A 9,592-nucleotide genomic window follows, 5' to 3' on the forward strand; every position below is an offset into this window, starting at 1 on the left:
ATTTGCCATTTCCTCTTCTCTGTGCCGCACTCCAAGCTGTTCTGCTCTTGGCAAGGTCAGGGCTCTGAGCGTCTTCTCTCTGAACTTCCACTTCTCTTACAAGTTGCAAAGGATGGTAATTTGGCCCCGAGGATCAGCGGCACCGCTCTTAGAATGCTTAGCGAGAGGATTTTTTTTAAAAAGGCCACACATGGCCATTGTGGTGTGTTTGTTTCCTAGGAAGGAATACGTAGATTAAAAAGGAAAGAACACCTGTAGCATCCCTCATTATCTGAGTTCCTAATATACACACGGGCCATTTCTTTGATTATTAAAAACTTTTCCTTGGTTTCTCAATCCTCTCTGCCTTACTGCAACCATTGCTTCGATTTCTTTCTTTGGTGTGGCTCTTATCCCCTTGGTAGGCAGTCAGGCAGGGCTGTCAGCATTATCTGAAGCTGACATACTTTAAGAATGAGTCCCGCCTGCCTTTTAATTTAGATAATTATCTTGAATTTCAATGACAGCCAGTGCCACTTTTAGGGTAATGGTATCATTGAGAAGCATATCTAAACAGTGTTAAAATTTTCAGTGAAGCGGAATCTTTGAACCTTTCCAGGCCTAAGATGTTCCTTTCATCCCAGTGTGTAATGTAGTGAAACCTATTCCCCCACCCCAGTCTTTGAAAAAAAACATCTAGGCATGGAGACAGACCATGGCTCAGTGGTGGAGCACATGCTTTTTATAAAGAACACAGAATACAGAACTTTCTTATCAGTAAAAATGGCAGGGAACATGAAAGATCTCTGCTGGAGATTGTAGACAAAGAGGCTGCAATTAAGAACAGACAATACTGGGCTTGCTACAAATATCTTTAGTGCACATATAAGGCAGCTTCAAAGGTCATTTTCCTCCTTGGTTTGCTTATTTGTCTTTCTCTTTTCTAGTTCTTCAATAGATTGTTTGGTTTCACAGGTGGTAAACCACATTAGATTAATTCAAGGCCCAGGTCTTGGCTGCCCACAAGCTATTCACCAGAGCTGATGGCTATTATAACATATTCTGAAATTTGAGATGGGAAATTGATGATGATGATGAAACACCAGGCACATTCAAAATTATAAAAACACTGACTGGTATTATATAACAGAGACAAGTTTTAACCAAAAACCTAAGTATCTGTTAAAGTGTGTTTCATCCACAAGTGAGATGTTTTGATTGCTAGGTCTCTGTACTTGGTTAGTTTTTCCAATTCCAATTTTCAACTACAGCATCCCCTGGAATTGCAATGTTGATGATCCAGACCTTTCTTTGTTCTATTACTACTATGTCTGGTGTGTTACGTTCAAGATATCAGCTTGGATCCAGAAATCCCATAAGATCTTGACTTCCTCGTTTTCTGACACCCTCCTTACCTGATGGTCCCATAGATTTTTAGAGGCTGGCAAGTTATATTTTTTGCATAATGACCAGTGCACTAACTTTGCCACTCTATCATGTCTAACTTTGTAGTCTGTGCAATCTTTGGCATTCACAGATGAGGAATGGCAGAATCGACATTTGCTGTTAACTCCTTGGATCTTAGCTTTCATCATGTTGGTTTGGAGTGCTTGTTCTTGTGCAGCAAAACCTTTAGTTTCTTTCTTAAGGGTCCCCAGTTTTTAGCCATGCCCATGTTGAATTATGATCATGCTTTCCATCAATATTTCTCAGGTGTTGTCCATGTAGTGGTTTATTTTTCCAGGTGTTTAATTTATTTTCAAATTGTTGTTTCTTATATTGAACCTTGTTTCTGTTGTTTTCAAAATATTTTCCATTTTCACTTCTTTCAGTAATTTTTCTTTTCTTGTAGTGATATAGTCTACATATATCTTTTTCTTCCTCTACTACCTGGTATATTTGTCGTAATCCATGGCCTCAGATTTTTCATGGTAATCTGTCCACATCACTTTTTGGATGTAGTGTGTGATGCATGTTCATTAGTTTCCTTGTTTTTCGATCCAATTCTTCTAATTTGTTTTGACTCCAATCTATTATTCCAGCTGGGTATCTAATTACAGATAACCTCATGCACACAGAAACAGAACAAGCAAAAGGTTTGTCCCCATCTCTACTTCAGACCCAACAGCACCAAATGAAATCAAAGGCACTGCCATATATGTTCCCTGCTGGCCCTCCTCGATCTCTCAGTGGCCTTTGATACTGTTGACCACAGTATCCCCCTTGGAAGGCTCTCTGTGTTGAGCATCAGTGACTTGAATTTGTCCTGGCTCTGATCCTTCCCAGAGGACCATTCCCAGAGAGTGCAGCTCTGGGAGATGATGTCTTCCCTTTGGACTCTTAATTGCGGAGTCCCACAGGGGTTGATCATCTTCCCACTGCTGTTTAATACAGTGGTGCCCCGCTTGACGACGATAATCAGTTCCAGCAAAATCGCTGTAGAATGAAATCATCATCAAGCGGGAGAAAAAACCCATTGAAACGCATTAAAAACTGGTTAATGCATTCCAATGGGCGAAATACCTCATCGTCCAGTGAAGATCCTCCATAGGGCGGCCATTTTCCAGTGCCTGTAATGCAAAAAATCAGCCCTGAGAACAGCGGGGAGCCATTTTGCACAGTGGGGAGCCATTCTGAAACCCGACAATCAGCTGTTTTTAGATCGTCGTAAAGCAAAAAATTGGTTCCCGAAGCAGGGAACTGATTGTTGTCAAGCGTTTTTTCCTATTTAAACATCGTTTTGCGATTGCAAAAGCAATTGCAAAAACATTGTCGTGAATCAGATTTGTCATGGAGTGGGGTAATCGTTAAGTGGGGCACCACTTATCTATATGAGGCCCCTGGAGATGGTCATCAGGAGTTTTGGAGCTTCGTGTCACCAATATGTGGATGACACCCAGCTCTATCTCTCCTTTCCTCCTTTTGCAGTGGATGCCATCCCATTCCTTGACTGCTGCCTGGATGTTGTGCTGGGGTGGATGGGATAGACTAAGGCTGAACTTAGAAAGGATGGAGATCCTGTGGTGTGTGCCCCTAGTGTCTATGGGTTGGGGGCCTCCCTTTTATTTGATGGGTTTACTCTTTTCGCAAAGGATAAGGTTCATAGTCTGGGTGTACTCTTGGACCTAACACTATCGATGGAGTCCCAGGTAGTGTATGTGGTGCATGTAGCCTTTTTCCATCTGAGGCGGATCACCCTTCATCATGCTGGTTCATGCACTTGAAATTAGACTACAGTAATGCTCTTGATGTGGGGTTACCCATGAGGCTGCTATGGAAATTCCAGTAGGTCCAGTATATGGCAGCCAGATTGTTGAGTGCAATGAAGAAACACCAACATATCTTCCCTATACTGGCAGCCTTGCACTGGCTGCCTGTTCGTTTCCATGCCAGCTTCATGTTTGAAGAAGATGACTTTAACATACAAAGCTCTAAATGGTTTGGGACCTGGGTATCTGACAGAACGCTTCCTTCTAGTGAGATCTGTCTGACCGACTCAATCTTTCCAGGGGAGGCAATTGAGATTATTGACCCCAAGAGAGGCCCGGAAAGAGAAGACTAGAAACCAAGCCTTCTTGGTGGTCGTCCTCTATATCTGGAACAATCTCACATCTGAAATCCACCTGGACCCTTCACTGAGAACCTTCAAATGATCCCTGATGTGGCTTTTCAAACAGGCTTTTCTGGAGATATCATGATAGCACAGTGGCAGTTTCAACACTTATTTCTGCTCTGCCATCTTGCCTTCTAAATTAATGGTATTTATATTTCTGTTAATGTTGTTCTGGCTATTTGTGATTGTATGTTGTGATTTTGCTTTCAACTTCTGTATAACCACTATGTTTTATATTTTTTAAAATGTCATTGTTTTATTGTGTTGCAAACTGACCAGAGTGGCCTTGTAGCCAGATGGGTGGCATAGAAGTTGAAGGAACGAATGAACGAAGGAATGAATGAACAAACAAACAAACAAACAAGACACAGCACTATTGGTCTATCCAGGTTTTCATCCACAATCTGTCTCAATCCATAGCTTAAACAAACCACTGAAATACAGTAAATGTGCGTAGGCTGTGCATAAGTACTCTTAGAAACTGTTTTAATAATCCTCCTTGAAGATCTTCAAGCTCTTATAAGCAGCACATTCCCCACAAATGCCAAATTCAGAAGTGTAATGAGATACAGCAAGAAAATTCACAATCAGCACCAGCTGTTGCCCAATTAAACTCAACAGTTCACAGGTGTTCGCATGAGAATACACAGTTTTGCCCAAGCCAATTTATGTTCTTAACGAACCCTTCAGAGGGGGAAAAAATCAAATGGGTTTGATAGGGTGCTCTGTAAGCTTTCATAATATTTTTTTTTTGCAGGAAAAAAACACATTTTTGTATATTCACACCAAGCATTTGATACACAAACCCCATTCAATTAATTACAGTTTAGTCAAAACTGAAAAGTCAGCCATAATAACCGAAGCATATGCCTTGTCCTTCTCCTCTTGGTGCTTTGATTTTCCATTAATAAGTTTAGTGTTCATCTAGTATCTGTCTCAGGTGCCATCTTTTTGTGCATAGTTAATATTTTCACTGATTCACATTTCAGCTGTACTTACATTACAAAGGCAAATAGCACTAGCCACTTCTGTGGGGACCTATATGAGAGGCAGAGCTTTACTTCTGTATGGTTCTCACAGGCGTTTTATATCAAGAAGAGCCTTGTGGAAGTCCTCCATTCCTGAAAGAATGAAACCCTGTAAAACTATCCTAGTTTTGATGTTTTTTGGAATGTTTGTGCACCTAGCCCAAGGCTTTACAGAATGGCTTTTCTTTCAGGAGGTACAATGGGGAATCAAACTTCTGCAGCTCATGGAGGCCAGTTTGGATTTTTTTTTTTTTTGCAGAAATTTGGAATGTGCAAGGGCTAGGAATAGGCAGATGAGTCAACTCTATTTAACTCCCTACTGTTTCCACCTCCAAGTCTATGCCTTCCAAGTTTTGTGCAGATTGTACAAGAAGTACAAGGGTTGATACTTTGGTGTAAAGAAAATCATCTCATACTTAACATCAAAAAAACTAAAGAACTCATAATTGATTTTAGGAGGAAGAGAAATGTACATTTACCACTGTACATAAATGGCGAGGAAGTGGAGAGAGTTGGTAGTTTTAAATTTCTGGGTACTTACATCTCAGAGGACCTCTCATGGACTATAAATGCCAACATGCTAATGAAGAAGGCACAGAAGAGGCTTTATTTCCTGAGAATGCTCGGCAAGTTAAATTTATCTCAGCATTTACTTCTGTCGTACTATCGTAGCACCATTGAGAGTGTCCTAACCTATGGCATTCTGGCATGGTTTGGGAGTTGCTCTGTAGCGGACAAAAAAGCTCTACAGAGAACCATTAAAATTGCCCAGAATATCATCGGGCTCCAGCTACCAACCCTGGATGACATCTTCACATCCTGCTGTCTGAGGAAGTCACACAGCATCCTGAGAGACTATTCCCATCCTGATTATAACTTTTTTGAACTGTTGCCGTCTGGCAGAAGATATAGAACAATTAAGACTCGGACCACACGTTTTCTGAATAGTTTTTATCCCAGAGCTATAATTGCACTTAATAATGAGCTTAAAGACCACCAGTAGTGAATAGTTAGTTGGACTGTGTTACTTGTCCTGCGGTGTAGATGTTTGTATTTTTAGTGGGGGACTTTTAGTGGGTGGGGAGTGTTGGGGGATTTTTTAGTGGGTGGGGAGTGTTTGGGGAATTTTATGTGTGTACATGGGTCTGGTCTCTGGGTGTCTGTGAATTTCATCATATGGGTATACTGTGTATATACTTACAATGACAATAAACAAACAAACAAACAAACAAACAAACAATTTACCCAGAAATGTATCTGTGCATATTTTTCTGCACAGCAGGCTGAATAGCTCAGTGAGTTGAGTACATGGCTGCAGAGCCAAGGGTCAGCTGTTTGATTCCTCTCTGTACCTCCTGGAAGAAAAGCTAGTCTGTGAAGCCTTGGGCTAGCTGCACAAGCATTCGAAAGCTTGGGAGCAGCCACTGAGAAGACTCTTTCTCATGCCCTCACCAGAAACAAGCCTAGGAAGATGATAGAACCAAGAAAAGGGTCTCCACCAGAAGAGAGGACTGGTAAAGCATGTCTGAGTATTTTATGCCTAGGAAATTCTGGCAAGGGTCTCCGTAAGTCACGACTGAGCTGATGGCACATAACGATAATTATTGCAATAATGAATTGATTAATGGACACATGCCTGCACTGTGCTTGTGCTCATTCTAGTAATGTGCACATATTGTTAATGTATGCATATTATCAGATGCATCTCTTCCCCTTTTCTGTAGCATACACAAACCTGGAAACATATGCATGTCTAACTGGAGGTTGCATTTCTTTCTGTTGCCAGTCCCATACGTACTGTAGATGCTGGTTGGATAAAATCCCTTAAAGAACAGACCCGTCTAAGACTAGGACTGCACAAAAGGAACAAGCTGTAGCTGGTGGTAGTAACAGTATTTTTTTACACTCATGCTTGATTTATCTATTTGCTCTCTTCCCTGGGTTTGGGGTTCCAGGAGGTTTACAACTATATTAGAACAGGTACAAAGACAAAGAGACCAACAATTAAACAAAGCATAGTTCCACTGAGTTAGAAAGGAATATAAAAACACTTTTTTAAAATGTACAGTATAAAGTTCGGTAAACAAACAAACAAACAAACAAACAAACAAACAAACAAACAAACCCTTTTCTCAGCAGCCAATCAACTGCTGAAAGCCTGACTGAATAAAAAGGCTTTACTCCACAGCCTACTGTGTAGCGATGATTTTAAAGGATTCTGGGACAGATATCCTGAATCAGGCCTAGCCACAGGGGCTACAAACTATCATTATAGTTCAAGAGAATTTTAAAGTCAGGAGTACCGTAGGTGTAGTTAAATGTTATTAAATTGTACCAGTGGAGAGGAAGGGGAGGGACCTGTAGTTGCTGTGTGCTATAGTTTCACCCCAGCCTTCTCCCACTGAATTCTCAGGAATAGGGCTTATGGAGGCATTGGAATTATCTGCCCTTTATGTGGGTTCAGCTCAATAGTGCCTAACAGTGCAGGAGGTCGGTGCTTGTTTGTTATATTATATTATATTATATTATATTATATTATATTATATTATATTATATTATATTATATTATATTATATTATATTATATTATATTATATTATATTATATTATATGCTGCCTTTCTCCCCATAGGGATATATATAAAGATAACATGTATCAAAATTAAAAATAAGATTAAAAACAATTTTACATTTTGAAAAGCATTTAAAAATCTGCACACTAATAAACAAAGCCTTTCTGAGACACTAATTGCTTCACAGCCTGCCTGAAAAAGAAGGTCTTTGCCTGACAATGGAAAGAAAAGAAAAGAGGGTGGTGGCCAACCTGGCTTCCCATGGCAGTGCATTCCAAAGCCTGGGAACCGTGTCCGAGAAGGCTCTTTCTCTCACCTTACCCCACCAGCCTGGGAAGGAGGTGGAATCGAGAGAAGGGCCTCCCTGGAAGATCCAAGAGCCAATCCATAAGACCCAAGAAGGCTCATATGAGGTGAGTGCCAGTTGATTACAACACAGTGGATTATTAGAGAGATGCTCATACTATTTATCCTTACATCAGAGATGAAAGGACATGGCCTCAGCCCACAATAAAACATTTTTTAATATGTGTTCTGTTTCCAGCTTAATTTAATAAAGCTTAATAATAATACTTAAGAATGATGCACAATAATTTCTTTGATCTCTGGGTCTCAAAGGCAATTTATGATCATGAATCTTCACCACACCCTTGTGAAGTAGGGATTTATGGTTTAAATGCATGAGATGAATATTGTTCTGTTGAAAACAATGGGAATCAGGGATCAACTTCATCTGAGCCAAGATGTGCCTCTGACAGAAACCTCACAATACAGTTGTCAGTCAGCTTAAAACCAGTAGATCCTAATCTTGGGTTCTTGAACTAAAAATCCCAGAAGCCTTCACCACCAGCTTTACTGCCTGGGGTTTCTGAGAGTTGCAGCCCAAGAACACCTGAGTCACTCAAGATTGGGAACTACTAGCATAGACAATGATGGGCTAGATAGAGAGCTCCCTCAGCCTTTCCTGCACGCACCAAAGGTGCAACATGTTGTACCACCGTTGCCCTTCATATTTGTTAAAAAAGAGATACGAATAGGTGACTTACTCCATGAGTATGCATCCCACTCCATGCTAGAGCAAATCAGAGGCAAAGAGATCCTAAATCTGTGTAGCAAAATGGAGTGTGCCCTTAAGGCAATCCAAAAAAGCATTCCCAGTCTGAAAATGCCCCTCCAATCCAAAGTCTATCCAAACATTCTCCTTTTCCTTTTTGCCACTATGACTAATGTGAGATCTAGCCTTATTGGCTCTAACTATTCAGTAGTTTGCTACCTAGCTGTCGAAACATAATCTGCTGGTGAATTCTCTTGAAGCAATTTTTTGGGGATGAGCATTGGGGTATCCCCCCAAATGGGCTACCTATGTGTTACCCATCTCTGCCTTACAGAAACATAGATTGCTTTTTTATATGAACACAACCAACAATTACCTGTTCCTTTGTATATTATTTTTCCATAATAGCATTTGAAACCAAAATTTGCAGAACATGTGATTATATAAGAACACCTAGTAAAAGTTGATCCTGGTCACCATTCTTCCAGGCAGCAAGATCTGTGCGTGGGGTGAGTTGACTCCTACAAAATTACTTGGAAGTGTCACATTCATTCACCCCAACAGAATCTTCTAAACAAGAAGAAAATTAATATAAGTAATATGTGAAAGTTGATGCACAATTTTAGGACACATTTGAGCTACTGAGATCACCAATACAAATGCACTAACACTTTGATATTCACAGATCTTATTCACCTACCAGAAGATAATGTGTTGCATTATCTTGATGTGTCTATTAAAAAACACTTGTCTTATTGATAATTACTCCTTCAAAGTCTGAGAGAAAGCCATTTCATTCCTTGCTGTTGATTTTCCTTTCACTCTGGCCAGCGTTCACTTTTTCATTTTCTTTTTCCTCTTCCTTGTTTACATCCTATTACATATAGTGCTGTCACCCACACAAACAGTATGTCACTTAACAGACATATGGCAGAAGTAAATTACCATAAGTAATATACATGCCCTTTGTTAATGCAATCTTCAATGTGAAAATTGCTAGATGGCAACAGTAAATGTGAAAAATGTGTTTGATTTATTCACTAAACCAGTTTTTCCTGCTTTCAAAGAACATATGGTAGTCTGCTTGCTTTCCATGACTGTCAGTCAATCACAAGGGAACCTATCATCCCCCTGCTGTGAAACCAGGAGGTATTGCCCCCTTCACAGATGTCAAATTCCAAGTATTGTGCCTATCAGGTTTGTAGTTAAAACATTTGAATCAAGTATTTCAACAGGGCTAAGTGATTGCCTCTACATTCTCTTTTGCTCTGCTTATGGGATGGATCTGTGGAAATTGTCATCAGGTGGACTGGTGTTTACAAATGCCAGGATTCACTCACTAGATTT

At 40.2% G+C, this 9,592-nt stretch overlaps 1 long non-coding RNA gene across 1 annotated transcript; it reads left to right on the forward strand.

Moving 5' to 3' along the window:
- The first annotated feature begins 7,121 nt into the window (after nucleotides 1–7,121).
- On the forward strand, nucleotides 7,122–9,406 carry LOC144587021 (uncharacterized). The gene is made up of 2 exons (XR_013542162.1): nucleotides 7,122–8,754; nucleotides 9,313–9,406. It is a non-coding gene; the product is annotated as an uncharacterized LOC144587021 (long non-coding RNA).
- Nucleotides 9,407–9,592: the final 186 nt, after the last annotated feature.

The sequence above is a fragment of the Pogona vitticeps genome, chromosome 2, assembly GCF_051106095.1.
Source record: "Pogona vitticeps strain Pit_001003342236 chromosome 2, PviZW2.1, whole genome shotgun sequence".
NCBI classification, from domain to species: domain Eukaryota; kingdom Metazoa; phylum Chordata; class Lepidosauria; order Squamata; family Agamidae; genus Pogona; species Pogona vitticeps.